Below are 15,589 nucleotides of genomic sequence, written 5' to 3'. Positions count from 1 at the left end.
CCGTCCACTTTTCCAAAGCTTTTCCAACCAAACACACAAACTCTCTCTCCCATTACGATTCAGGTTTCTCCGAACAGAACGAGAAGCAGCATTTCAAAAAACAAAACAAATTATTCTATCTTAGAGAAGTGAAAAAAATCAGAAGCTTTGAGATTTGTTTTTGCCATATGGCTATACTTTTCATTATTTGGTTATCTACAAATAATGGGTTTTTAGATCCTAAGATTAAATGAGAATTTAATTTCAGGATTTGCTGGCAAAGTTCACAGCTACACATTAATGTATTTTCTATATTTTGCAGAAATAATCCCTACAGATGCACCAATCAATCACCCAGAGATAAGAATCAACCAATTTTCAATCGTTTAACAGCATTGACATTGCAAAACGCTGAAAAATCTTCTCTCCTTATTCATAAATGCATCAAAACTAGGAGCTCCTGCCACTTTTTGGACTATAAACACGTCAGCCAAACAATTTTTTGGTCACAACTCATGACCATAATCAATGGTAAGACATTGATGGGCCGGTAAATAGAAAGCTTATCTTTTTGATTCAGCTCTTACCTCAACACATAAGATTGGATCAGTTCCAAGGCCCCAAAGGCCCCAAAGCCCACAATCCCGTTCGATCCTGGAATCACTCAGGATTCCAGCCAGGAGACATAATCGCTCCATCTTTTCGTGGCTGAAAACCACAGCACCAGAGGAGCCGACGAGGACCCATGTTTCCAAAACAACAATATATTTAAGAGTTTTGTACACATGTTTATGAGGAATAATAATAGCAAGTAGCTATAGAGAGTGCTGCAGCTTTCACACAATTGTGAAAACTGCAATTGTGCAGCTTCTAAAAAAACAATATATGTGCATATTTGATTAGTGGCAAAAAGAAAGGTGTTGAAAAACTGCAGCTGCTTTTTTTTTTTTTTTTTACAGTATTATGAACTTGTACACCACTTTAAATGTGAATTAGTATCTATATATACCATGTCCTGGTATTTGATACTGAAACATATGAATCTCAAATCAGTCTTCAGAAGTGAAACCTGAGTCTCTAAGGTTAAGTATAACAGCAAATTGTAATACAACTCTCTCTGACGTTTAATGAGCGTAAAAAGAATCACAGTCATGGAAAGGATTACTACCCATCACTGAGCTTTTGTCTGTTGACATGACAGATTGCAGATGACTTAACTGTGTGGGAGTGATCCTTTCATATGGTCTGACATGGTCATTTTGTCTATTTGACTCCTCAAAAACAAACAGCATTGTAATGCACACACACAGGCAACACCCTGTACCGAAGATCTGATTCAAATCTAGGTCACACACACACGCACACACACGGGGCCAGGCCCACATATATTGTTGAGGTATTTTAGCGCATACTGAAGCCACTCCCGATTCAAATGAGTGACTTCCTGTCGTAGCAGCTTACGGTCAATAAGAAAAATACAAATCAGAGCAAAGGAAACATTCAAATAGGGGTGGTTACGATAATTCTGCCTGCAATTAAAAGCATTCTCTTTTATAATCTTCTAATTATCTTAACTGTTTAACAGCGGTTGCTGGATATTACCTCAATGCCATTTGATGCCAAGCTTCAAATTTGGAAAAAAAAAAAAAGAAGAAGAAAGAAACAGATATAACGTGCCTGCTCTAAGCCCCAGGAATTTTAAACAATTACATTTAGAAAGATAATTATCTGAATCACCCTGCAGTGTGTCTGAGCAAGGAGCTGCTGACGACAATTACTGTGTGTTCTGGCGCAAGAGATCAGCAGCAGCAGCAGAGGATGATGACGTCTGCAGAGGCAGTTATATAACCTGGGCTAAACATTTTGTCTGTCATGACTGCAAGGTTAAAGAGAGTGATATGAATGCCTGCCATAGTCTCAGGAGTCATGTGCAACATAGTTCCAGTGGCCAAAGGAAACAGAGCGTTCCACAAAGGAGGAGCAGCGCAGCGTGGCGTGGAGCAAGAGGAAATGTCCTTATTTGAAGCTAACAATTACCATCTCTGTCTCCTTCTCTTTGGAATTTAATTTGATGCAAAAAAATAAATAAATCACATTGTTTCTCAGCAGAATTCATAATTTCAGTCAAGATATTTTTGGAAGTCAGACAATTTTGATCTAAGTAAATACAGATTCCTGGGTTTAATAATGATTTCAGTTATTGAGGGGAAGTGGGGGCTTCAAACTGTCCTGCACCAATTTAAAAACAAAAATCCACAGACAAAAAGAAAACGATCATTTCTAAGGCGTTAGGACTTCACAGTGTGACCATAATCCACACACAGGAAACGGTGCTGGTCACAAAAGAATCGGTTTAAAGCTAAGTTTTTGAACCAGAAAGGCCACACCTGGATGGTACAAAAACTGAAAAAAATCCTGAATTTTTTTGGAGATAAAGTGAGATTAAACAGCTGGCTTTGATTGAAACACTAAAGCGGACATGCAAAATAAAAAAAAAATGGAACAAAAAGCTCACCAGTACATAAAAAACATTAGTAGTTGTAAACAATGGTGCTTTCATTGTGTTCTACTAGAGAAAATAGTCTTAGAAATTAAAAGTATTTGTCTGTTTTTGCAAAAGTATCTACAAATAAAACCCTAAACCTGGGTTATTACTACATAAGTAATTTCAATAAGCTTTTTAATGTTTATAACTAGATTTCTTTGTCATTTTTCCATTTTAAAATGATTCCCAGAGCTTTATCTTTAAGGATCTTGCCAAACCAAGCAAAGTCTACAGAGAAAAAATAAACCTTCCAGCAACAAACACTCACAGGCTTTTAGCATTAGTCTAAATGTAGCACAAGAAGAAAAGGGAGATTGTTCTCTTAAACATTGCTGTATAAGAATCAAAATGATTCAGGCTGCAAAACAAACAGAACGTGTGTTTTGGAGCAAGTAAATCCAGATTTTTTTTTAGTTCTCTTCCACATAGAGAAATGGGAGTGTGTGGGGAGAAATAAGCCTATACATTCTAACAATAAAAGTATTAAAATATCAAAAGAGACCTGAACACCAGCAGCATTTTATCTGTTAAAATAATAAAATCTTTTAAATCCAATTCTCCATTGATTTATGAGCATTACTGTAGCACCAGCAATAAGTTTGAACCTCACTAAGTCACAGGATTTTCTTTTTTTTTTTTAAAGTTGATACAGATTAAACAAAACAAATAACTTATGCACACTTCTGTATTTCTTGTCATCCTAATTAGGCAGGAAGTGATGACGTCTAATAAAGAGTGTGAGAGTCAGCATAAAGTGCAAGTTTCTACAAGTTCTGATCAAATGTAGCATCAAATGATTCCCAAGTAAGAGAGACTGGGAAGAGGTATATTACTCAAGGAAACCATTACAACTTTAGGCCAGTATCATCTGGAAGCATAATGAAAAACTCATGGAACTCCTGTCAACAGGTCCAAATCTCCTGTTTTCTGCTTCTAGTCTGAGTGTTTATGTAAAATGCAACAAAAAAAAGGGGCGAACAGATGGTCTCAGTATGTGTGGTTCCGACTGTGAAGCAACCGAAGAGGAGCCGTTATGTCAGAATTTGAGGCAACACTTGAACAAGGTTGCCACGGCACTCAGCGGCAACATGCTACGCCATCTGGTTTATGGTAGCATCTTCTGTTTTTCAGCATGTCGGTGACACAAAACCTTCCTAAGGGCCTTTTCATCAAGAAGCAAAGACATGTAGCGCTGCGTTGGAGAACCTAGCTCTCACAGTCAGAGCAGCGAACATGGTTAAAGCAACACTTTTCAGCAAAATAAGTCGTATTCACTTGACATGATTTATCACATATTTTATGAATAGTTTTTGATTTGTTTTGCTGTCCTGTTGTAAATGGTTCTTGATTTCTGATGAAACCAACCAAAAACAGACTTCCGCACACATGACTCTGGTGTCATCACGTAAGGCAGAAGGCGACATTTTTTCAGGTCAGCTAAGGTAGCTATGAGTTCAGACGGCAGGTAGAGTCACATTACTACCAAATTACATAACTACGTAACTAAATGTAAACATTTAAGCAAGAATGTAAATCCAGCAGGTGAAATCCACAAAGCTGTGTTGTTATTGCTAATGAACATCTATTAAAATACCACGAGAAATACATCTGTGGACATCAGAATAGACATTCAAATGTTTGTTTTTTTAAATTTTGATCACAAAACACTGTGAACCGCTGGTATTCATGAGGGTCAGGGGTCATGTTAGACCCCCTTTAAGAATGCTTACAACAGCCTAATAGTTTTGATACCAAATATGCCACAATATGAATTAATACCCACAATGTGAACAAACTTAGCACAACAACAGAGGCTCCCACCTACAATCTTTCTTAGGTCTGCTCATTGGGGTACAGCCAATGAGCACCATAAAAAATGAATGGTGCTCCTGGATTGAGTGCTTTGTAAATGCCAGCCAATAACATGTCAAGTAGAATTGGACCTGTATCTGTTGACTGATGCCAAACAAAGCACATCACAACACTTCAAAGACGACATTAGTGTGGTTTTTGAGTATGTAGAAAAAAACTTTTATTGGTGATTATCCCTACATTTGTGCGTATTTTTTAGCACAGCTTGTATGACTGTTATTTCCAAGCTGCAGAAAAATCTGTTTTTAATGTCCGTCTGCACCAAAGCAACTGTTGCGCTCCCTTACTCTGAGAAACGAAAACACAAAGGCCAAAGAAGAGACTGATATGATTAGGAAGAAAGCAGAAAGAATTCAGCCTGTGACTGACTTCAATAAAATTAAGCTTCAGAGGAAATCATTCAACCAGCCAATTCAGGACTAGTAAATACAGATCAGGAAAGACAAATTTGTCTACAGACATTTTAAATATTTGGATTGAGAATAAAAATGGCTTATTTCAATATAACTGAGCAAACTCGATAAGTTATTATCCACAAACACAATGAAAACAGTATTTTTGTAGCTGAATGTATTCAATGCCCTACAAAGTTAAACAAGTAGGCTTTACTTTGGGATTCATCTTTGCCGTGAAATAAAGACATTTTGGGGTCATTGGATCAAGCTTTTAAAATTTAAATACAACTCTTCTCAAACTTAAAATAAAGACTTTATTTTAGTTGTGTCCTGCCTGTTTGTTTGGAGAAAGGTTTGTTCTAAAGAAAAAAAAGCCTTATCTTCATTAACCAGGCAAAAAGTGTTTGAAACCAAGCAATAAGTTAGAAAATATGACTGTTCACAGTAAGGTAGATAAAGAGAAAAGTAAACTATACATTTCAAGGAGAAATCTGTGAATCTTCAAGGTTTCCCGTGTATTATAAGCCTGAAGGGCCACCAGACTTTACTTGGGCCCCCACCATGCTAAGAATTGCTTATTTATTTTTAGTTGTTTTTAAAGTTTGCATTTTTTAAGACTTTATAGTCAGTATTCAAGCATTAATCTTCCAAAAACACATAATTATCAAGTGATATTTTCACATTTCCTGTTAACTTTAAACATTTATAAACTCAAAAACACGGCAGGCTGCTGAATGAATGACAGCCCTAGCACCCAACCACCAGGCTTAGCAAGTTTTCTGGGGGAAACCTTGATCTTAATAAAGCCATAAAATGTGGTTTGAAGACAGCTTCAAAATACAGAAAAAATTCCAAAGTGCAGGATTTATAGTAAAGTTTCCTTTACTAAAACAGATTGTACTCAATGTGAATATATTTTTTTACATCTTCCTGCTCAGATTTGCAGAGCTAAACGTTTAAAGAAGTCCACAATATTGTTCACGTGAGAGCGCTGACGTTAAAGCAGTTTTGCATAATTCGCAACCTGTGCCGTTTGTCAACCTGTTGTCAGATTTCACTCGGTTTTGTGCGGCTTTGAGATCAATCAGCGAAGGCTGAACATTCAACATTCATTCTATGTGGAGCGGTGCTCTGTTTTCTTAAAGAGACAGCGCGGGGAGTGGATCCCGTTTGCTGCTGCGTAGGACTGCACCATTTGTGCATGCCTGGTCACACTAAGCAGCTCTAGCAATATTCAGACTAGCATTCAGTTTAAGCTTGCAGGACATGGCCCAGTAACCTACTTTCCTCACAACATGCTCAGTAACATCAGAGACGAAGCCGTGTGTCATCAGTTAACTAACCTTCACCACTGCCGAGTTTTAGGGGAGAATGAGCAAAAATCTAGAGTCAGCACTGCAGAAGCAAAAATAAGACATCGTTTGTCAGCTCAATGAATCTGAAAAAGACATTTTCCATAAACCTCTTTCACTGTTTAGTCTAGCGGCGGAGACAACCACACTGTAACGTTGAACATCAGGAAAGAGGGGAGTTTAAAGAGTTACACTTTATCAAAGCAAAATGTGTGACAAAATAGCTGATCTAGTCAAAAAAAAAAAAGAAAAGGACAAAATGGACAGGCTGTCTTGATGTGAACAATTTCTTAGTACAACCAGAACAGAGCATATCCGTATGATCCTGTCTCACTGAGTACATCAGGTGATATACCCCACAGGGACCCTTGTGTTTGTGGGTTTATAGTCCAATCCTCACAAGAAATACAGAGGCTAACATGTTGAATGTTTGCAGCTAACGCACGTCTGCACTTGGGCTGGTTACCAGTATTAACGCATCCGAAGGTTTTAAAAGCATACAGCTTTAAACTGGGTTTCAGGTGTGCTTTGCTTACAAAGAGTAGAGGAGTGCTGCCCTTCCCAAACCTGCTGCTGCACACTGCAAGTCAACTGGCTGAAAGAAGAATTTTTCCCAAACTGTTTAGACAGATCTTTGTAAACAAAGTAAATTTTTAAAAAAAAAAGTACTAACAGTCATGGTGTAAAAACTAAAGCAAACCATGGCTCATTTTTCTTACGCTAATTCAAATGTTAGATTTATCATTCTGGCCAATAAGCAAGTTGGTGTAAAAGCTGCTTCTAAAGTCAGTAGTTTTTATCTTTATTCGATATTCTTGCTGTAGTGTAGAGCTCCACGATACACTGAATCATAATCATCAGTAGAATATCAGTGTATGCAATACAGCAATAGGGAAAAAATGATTTAAATGTCATTTTTAGTGTGGTATTTTCTTTAAATCCTATTCATTCTCACCTTTCATGTCAAACTCAGATAGACTTTCACTGCACTTAATGTACACACCTACAATGTTTCTGAATAAAATATTAAAACATATAGAGGCAGAAACATCATAAAGATGGAAAAGGGGGAAAAAAAATAAATTGTGGTTTGACCTCAATCAATGTTATTATCACAACACCCAACCAGGGTTTCCCCCAGTGTATTTTAAGCCTGGCAGACCACCAGGCTTTACTTGTGCCCCCACCAGGCTAAGCGTTGTTTATTTTTTTAAGTCTTTTTAAAATGTTAGCATTTTTTAAGGCTTTATAGTTTATGTTCAGGTATCAATCTTCCAATCTCTCAAATAATATCACATAGTTATCAAGTGATATTTTAAAATTTACTGTCAACTTCAAACATTTTTTAACTCAAAAACACGACGGGCCGCTGGATGAATGACGGCCCTAGCGCCCAACCACCGAGCTTAGCAAGTTTTCTGGGGGAAACCCTGCTCAATAGTAGCATCACAATAGCATGTTTTTTTAAAGTCTTGCAACCCTAACCGAAATAACAACACATAAATCCTATAGATAACATAAGTATGTTTTTTTCTAATTTATATATTATACTATTTTGTTGCTTTTCTTAGATAAATGAAAGCAATTAGTTGATATTTATGTGCAAAATATTGTGAAACTGTTTTTTTATACCAGGTACTTTCTAAGGCAGGTACTTTCTTAGGTAAGGAGCACACTTGATATGCAGGCAGCACTGCATCTGTCTCCTTATAAACAACTCTACGCACCCAAGTACGATTTCACCTAATCTATGTAAATTCAGATCGACCTATTTAGCAACAAGACAAAAAAAAATGATTTAAATCGCTGAGAAGCGAGAGAGATAGTATGAGTCATGAGGCTGGCCCAAATGTTAAGCAGCATGATGTAAACCGGAGCATATGGTGCCATGAACACCCCAGTTCAGTCAGTCATGGAGCAGCTCGTCCTGCCCTACTCAGCTGTCAGCATACATCCTCATCACTATTCATGTCTGCTGAGGCAATCTGGGTATATTAAGGTAGAAAACCAGTAAAAGAAGATGGCTTCAACATGGAGACCCATCATAACATTCAAACTGGACTGAATTTAACAGCAGTTTCTGAAAACTGATTCACTGGAGCAGCTTTTCATTTCCTCAGGTCAACTAAATGACCTGCTACAAAATATGTATCAATCAGTCATAGGGAGCTCAGAAGCTGAAAAACATTTATTTTTAATGATCAGTAAGTCGAAGAGCGAAATTATGTTTTTGTAATTTTTGTTTTAATACATCAAGTGCATCACAAGTACGAACGTCCAGCATTTTCTGTCAGTTGACAGATCAAGCAGCAGCATGCATTCTGGCATGCTTTTATTTTCTATTTAAAATAAATCAAACAAAGGTTTTGGATATATCCTTCAAAGCTGATAATCTGGTAATTCCTATATTTTCAAAGTTAGTGTATCTATGAAACAACCTGCTGCAAATATGTTTCTCCTTTATCTGATTTAGTCCTTCAGAAAAAAAATAAATCTGAATGGTTAAAATCAGAAATCACATATCAGACTTCAAAGAAATTGAAAATAATCTTGACTGGTGCAATTCTAACTCTTACCAGTTAATTAATCAACCACTTAATTAGTTTTTATTTGTTTTGCTCCACTCTAACAGGCATGCAGTTGAAGTCTCTTTACAACCAAAATACAACAATAAAAATAAAGCTGCATACATTTTCACATGCAAGTGTAGCTAAAAATAAAGTAGTAATTAACAAAATGAAGGTTGGTCAAAAGAAATAAATAAGCAAATAAGTATTTACGCAAAAGGCAAAAAGTAATCATCAATAAAAAATTAAATGCAAACTCAAAATGTACAATAGAAGAAATTCACACTGCAATCAAAAGGCAAAAATGTTAGAAATAGTAATGAAAAAAAACTGATTTATTTCCTGAATTAATGCACCGTACAAAAGGGAAAATTTCATCATATTTTAACTAAACAAGAGGAGAGATGATACAGTCAATTTAATTGTTTCTGGTTTGAATACTGCTGTTCACAATCATATCCTGAATATGCAGTACTTATTTCGATTTTACTTAGGCATTACTTTATGTTACTTGTTGCATGTTCTCCATTTTTTGGGACTATGTCGCTCATAAAAAGAGACTTTAATCAAAATTAACCTTCATCATTGTCGAAACAAGTATGCAACACAAAATTATCATAAATAATACCACTAATTTATTAATTACATTTGTCACTGTTATTTGTTTCATAATTACTATTAGCACATCAGACGCACTCTGCATACGGCAAAACTTAAATGTTATTTATTTGTTTAGTCATTTATTCTTTTAGATTTAGGTACTAGAGGAAGTAATAAGCCTAAGTGTGGCCAAGAGCAACAGCAGGTTTCCAGGTGGCTGTGACAACCAACAGCCCACTAAGCTTCATTATACAGCAGCCACAACACTTCTGTAACGGGGTCAGCCTTTAAATCAAATCAGCCTCAATCACTGCTAATAAGTGGAAGAAAAAAAAACACTCAGTTTTCTGTATTTAATTAACAACACCAACGGAATAAGTCAAACTTAACTAATAACTGCGTTTATATTTTATAAATACAAGGGGGGAAATAGCAATAACCAAACTGTTACGTAGCCAGCGACCTTAACTGTGATTTAATCACCTCGTCTACGACGGCGGGCAGCGTAAATACGCTCAGTTCAATAAATGTTTGACATTTATTTATCCACAACGCCAGAGTCATTTTCCACCACCAAGAAAAGAATATTCCAGATTCCTTCAATGAGTTTGTACTTTTCGAGCTAAACTCCAGCCAGACTTATAACAACAGGTACTGGTCAAAGTGGCATTATGAAGATGGGAGACACCTACCTGCCTCCTTCTGCCCGACAAAACGCTGAATCCAGAAGACAGCGGGAAAAGTGTGGCTCTACGGACGAAAAACAAGAAACCGACTTCCTTACAATCCAAATACCCTGCCGAAGAGAGAAAACGGCAGCGCCCGCCGGGCTTGACGCGCGATATTCCTCTTAAATCTGAGGTCCAGTCCGCACACCTGACATGTTACAGCTTTGGTGAGGCTGACCAGCGCCGGGGTCCAGTCCGCAGCCAGCCTGACAGAGAGGCACACAGAGAGGCTGAATGAGCAGCTGCCAGTGTGCGTCCACACTCAGAGTCCCGCCCACTGGACTACATGCTAAATAAAGTTACTGAGTCAGTGAATGAGGGGAGTGGACATGAGGATAACATTCACCACAGATAACCGCCCCTTTAGGTGAGCAGAAAATAAACAATAAATTATGCCTGATGGGACAAAATTCAACAAGTCATAGCAAAAAACAAACAAACAAACAAACAAAAAAAGACTGTCGCTTTCTCAATACTGCAAATCAACCATTTACTAACTATTATTATCATTTTTTTCCCCCATATGCGTCAGTTGCATTGCTGTCCTGAACTTGAGCAGGTCAGATTTTGTGATTACATAGTTTGACGCAACATCAGACGCTGCAGCGCCACCCTCAGGTCAATACTGAAATTATACTGCAAAAACATACGGGAGAAAATACATAGTATTAATATATAAAAAACTATGTAGTCATCACCATGTTTTATGTAAAACCTAGTGATTTTAGAAATAATGTTCTTGTCCGCTGCTTTTTAAGATTGTGTTTTATATTTAGTGAATTAAACGTATATGATGGCATTTTAAGACCCTTTGCATTAAAAGAAATAGGTTAAATTAGAGGGGTTTTTAAGTTGTTTTCTTTTTCTGTTTTGCTAACAATGTTCTGTTTTCACAATTAAGCCAACCTTGGAAATTAAGGTACATGTTCATTGGTCACTTTATGCCTGAAGATGACATTTATACAAATGGTAAACAGCCCATTGCAACATGTAAACAAGTTAAAGTAAAGGTTTGTATTACAAGTAATTTATTTATTTCGTATATAGTTCCAAAAATAGTTAAATACTGCACTTCAGAAATTGTCAGACTGACCATAATTTCATGCATTCTGTTGTGTTAGGGGGAGATTATATTCTCACAGCATTTTTTTACTGAAGGATTAGAACAAAGCTTAACTTTAACAACTTAGACTGTAAGAAAGTGAAGTGTCTCTCATTTTATTTTGATAGGTATTTCTCCAGTCCCTTTTCGGAAAACAGCACGGAGGTGAACATGGTGTGGCTCTGATTGTTGATATGCCACACTAACTCGTGTAAGGTTAAATATAGTGACTAAATAGCACTTTCTATATACTATAATTTAGCAAACAGAGATTTTAGTGGCGAACCACATGTGTTCTGAAATGTTTTGATGTGGGTTAAGGCAGCCAATAAGCCGCTGGACATCTGGCTGTTCTTCTATAACGAGCGTTTTTTTTTAATTTTTTTATACTGCAAAGACAAAAAGGTTCAAAAGTCTCTGAGCAAATATAAAGTTTAACATATTTTCATTTAAATCTTGAAACAGTCAATTTTACAGCTTTCAGATTTAGATTAACCCCGGGGGAGTTTATACTTTTTGAAGCGGATGTTCATCCTGAGTTGTTGTGGCTATTACAACAATAAAAACAACAAAATCCCTTTTTTTTTTTTTGAAAAGACAATCGGCTGTTAAATTTCTGAGAGAACAAATGGGAATATAACCGATGACATAATTTATGACAGAACATACTAAAAATGTGTATGTAAAAGGTCAAAATTCTTCTACCAAATCATAAATCTCAAACCAGTGGTGTTCAGGCCCAGCATGGATCTAAATATCCTTTCTCTTGAGAGAAAAGCCTTTCATCTCAGCCATAAATTTAAACTGTCCAGCACCACTTTTCCCCTATTGTGTGTGAGGAGACCCATATGGGGCAGATATTTTGCCTTTCCAAATAAGAAAGCAACCATTTTTCGTTTCCTCATTTGGTTCAGGGTGAGTACAGTGTGTCACATTAATATATTTTGTGATAATATGTGTGCTGCAGTGGAGGAGCAAAAAAAAAAAAGTGGTGCTACAATTAAGTCAAAATAAGACATCAGCATGTTTTGAACAATATTTTGGTAATAAGTTTATCAATTCATATGAATACGTGCTAGTCGTTGGTGGACAGCATTGTCCACCAACTGGCTTTCAGTCGCCATGGTAACCAGCTGTTGCACTGATTAATAGACAGATGAAGCAAAGCTTTGTTAGTACAATTGGGAAAACACGTGACGCACCGTCTACTTTTCAAGTTTTCCCGCTTACAAAGAATGGAGAGGTCAATTTCTTTTGTGGTTAGACTTCAATGAGACAATCTAAAAAAAAAATTCTAATTTCTTAAATAATTTGCATTACATTTCATTAAATAAGTGTTAGACGACCTACTCACCAGCAAGAGTTCTGTGTCCCTCACAGATCTCCACTAATTACCTTTATTAAATGCACCTGCTTGAACTGAATCCCTGCCACACTCTCAGCTAATCAGACTCCAGCCTTTCCACCATGGGCAAAACCAAAGAGCTGTCTAAGGACAGTAGGGACAAAATTGGAGAACTGCAATATTGTGATAACAATGAATTTGAAATATAATGTGTAACACTTACTGACTCTCATTCAACTGACAGGGTCTACTTTCCCCCAGAAGGGGGCATGTCTTGTTGAGGGAGAAGGAAGTGAGGTTGTGTGCTTTGTTGCCTGGACAGAACAAATGTTACTATGTTGTTGTTATGATGTTATTGAGATGGCCGAAACAAAAACACATCCGTCTCTTGTTGGCTGATGTGCATCATGTAAACTGTACATAATATTTTCTGATGTTGTGCTCAGCTCAGCTGCTCACCTCTGTGTTCCAGCAAACCTTGATTTGTGTATCCAACCCTCAACAGTTTATCATAACTCTGCGTTTTTAAATATCCTCCCAAGAAAATCATCAGCATGCATCAAATATTTAAATGTATATTACAAATTCCATCCTGTCTCACATAAGGATAGTATTCTGCTATGATCACCACGATAGCATCTGGGTTTGATGTTGAACAAGGCCTCGTAACCAGCGTGATACCAGTACAGAGCTGGATCTTTAAAAACCCTGCAGTTCTAATAAAACTTCAGTCTGCAATGGAAGAAAAAGAGATTGACTGCATTCCACTGCCAATACTGTTTAAATTTCCCTGGACATATAAAAACCCAAGCCTGATGCACAATTTCTGGGAAATTGTCAACCAAATCTGTTGATTTCTGCTTTTTTTTTTAGGAATCCTCCATAATAGTGCAAAAAGCAGGATTTGTGTGACAAATTTTTTTTTAAAATAAACAGAATAAGCTCTAAACCACATTCCAGGAAAATTGTCACCTTCATAAAAGGAGGTTGAGAACAATGAACTATTTTTGAGTGAACACATAATCGTTTGAGAAAAGGAGTCGCCATGACAGCATCTTGTGCCCCTCAGACATCAATTTTGCACTTTACACTCACACATTCTGATTTATTTATAACAGCCTGAAAGATGTTTTTTATTGACGGCACACAAAATCGAATAATAATGTGTATCATCAGAGAACTCAAAAGAACAGTGCATCTTTCATGTTTCAAATGCAACACAGAGCCAATTGTGCTTTACTGCCATTTTCTTTTCCAGTAGCCTATAAGCCATTTCCATTTTCCTCAGAAAGTTAAATTTGCCTTTCTGCAATATTTTTACAACGCAAAGGTCTTACAGTGCCGGGCAAAACAATTCATACCACTTGAACGTTTTGTACATTTAGTCACTTTAGATCTCAAACCCCAGGGATATTTCATGCAACAAACCAACAAAAGTTGTACATGATCGTCACATGGGATGAAAATTAAACGCAGTTTACAAAATCCTTTGTAAATATAAATTTAAAAAGGGTGGCATGCATTTGTATTCAAGCCTCTTCACAATGACAGTGCTAAATATACCTCAGTGCTACCAATTTCTTTCAGAATTTACCCAATTACTGAAAATAACCCACCTAGTCAGTATAATTTAGATATATGAAGGCCTCTAAGGTTTAATCAATTCAATTTAGTTTATTTACTGTATATAAGGCCAATTAACAACAAAATGGTTGTCTCAAGGCACTTTACAAACAAGTAATTTCAATTCAATCACATACATTCCTAATAATCTTAGCTATTGAAGTGTGAAAATAAGCTCACATTAGTTTAAAAAGTTGACCATCCAAGGAAATATTGCAGATTGCATCACCATTTACTCCCCCTGGATGAAGATGTAGCAACGATGGAGAATTGCTTGTGTTGTGTCATTGTCTTTACAGCAATCCCTCATACCAAGCATGCATGGAACGACAGCAAAGAGGAAAAACTCCCTGTTAACAGGAACAAACTTCTAACAGAATCTGGCTCAGTACAAGCGGCTATCTGCCATGACCAACATGACAGAAAAGATACACTGAAAAGAGATAGAAAAACTGATTTAGGAGTATGTTCTATGTTAATAAAAAGGTTAAAAAATTTAATATCTCAATATCTCAAGGTTTCACAGCCAAACAGAACACCAGACCAGGTGTAGCTTCTATGGAAAGACAAGAAATGCATGAACTGAAAACATAAAGTTATGAGTTCCATTAACAGTAGGTGATGCAAACTGAATAGTAGAAGAAGAAAGTGGTAGAGTAAAGAAAGGTTGTTAGAGAACGTTAGCAAGCAAACAGCATCATGAAGCTCCAGGTGATCTTCATGCTGCGGAGATGCTTTTCTTCAAGCAGAGATAAAAAAAAATCTATTCACAGTTGGAGAGAAGATGAGTGGAGATAAATGCAGGGAAATTGTGGAACAATAACCTCATAAAGCCTGCAAAAGACCTCAGACTAGAATGGACACTTTCCTTCCAACAGGAAAACAATCCTAAACGTACAGCCAGAGCTAGAATGGGATGGGTTGGATCAAGCATAACTATCTTTTAGAATGGCCTAGTCAAACACCTAAATCCAAGAGGGAATCTGTGACAAGGCTTGAAAATGGGTGTTCCAGGATATTATCCAACCTGACTGAGCTTTAGCTATTTTACTAAGAAGAAGAGGCACAATTTCACTGTCATTTCAGCCTCTGGAAGGTTGTGGATGGACATTGTTTTTCCTCCTCCCAATTGATCAATAAATGTGAGAAATAATATGGATAGTAAGAATGAGCAAAGACTCATCTTGGTGCGAAAATATAAGGCAGTTGGTTTGTACAGAAATGATTACTCTTCTGGGAACTGCGGGGATGTTATGTTCCTTAGAAAACAGGCAGATGGGCACATCAATGCTCAAAGTACAATAAAGATGAAAACATGAGGCTTTTCACAACATAATAAAGAAATGTAACTGAGTCATACCAGAAGGTCTTGCAGTACGTGAATAATGACAGACAAAAGCGGCAAAACATAAAAAACAGTACTTTCATTTTGCAATTCATTACTCATTAGTAATTGTTGCATCTGACTTACCTATCAATGT

At 36.8% G+C, this 15,589-nt stretch overlaps 1 protein-coding gene across 2 annotated transcripts in view; it reads right to left on the bottom strand.

Annotated features, from left to right (window-relative positions):
• The window catches only part of npas2 (neuronal PAS domain protein 2), a 48,150-nt gene extending 37,990 nt beyond the window's left edge, over positions 1 to 10,160 (bottom strand). For both annotated transcript variants that reach the window (XM_032577085.1, XM_032577087.1), the window contains exon 1: positions 10,003 to 10,160. The gene's annotated coding sequence lies outside the window, so the exon portion shown is untranslated. The remainder of the gene's footprint in view (positions 1 to 10,002) is intronic.
• Between the last annotated feature and the right edge of the window lie 5,429 nt (positions 10,161 to 15,589).

Source organism: Xiphophorus hellerii, chromosome 11, assembly GCF_003331165.1.
Source record: "Xiphophorus hellerii strain 12219 chromosome 11, Xiphophorus_hellerii-4.1, whole genome shotgun sequence".
NCBI lineage: Eukaryota > Metazoa > Chordata > Actinopteri > Cyprinodontiformes > Poeciliidae > Xiphophorus > Xiphophorus hellerii.
This window is presented reverse-complemented; position numbering and strand designations above follow the sequence as displayed.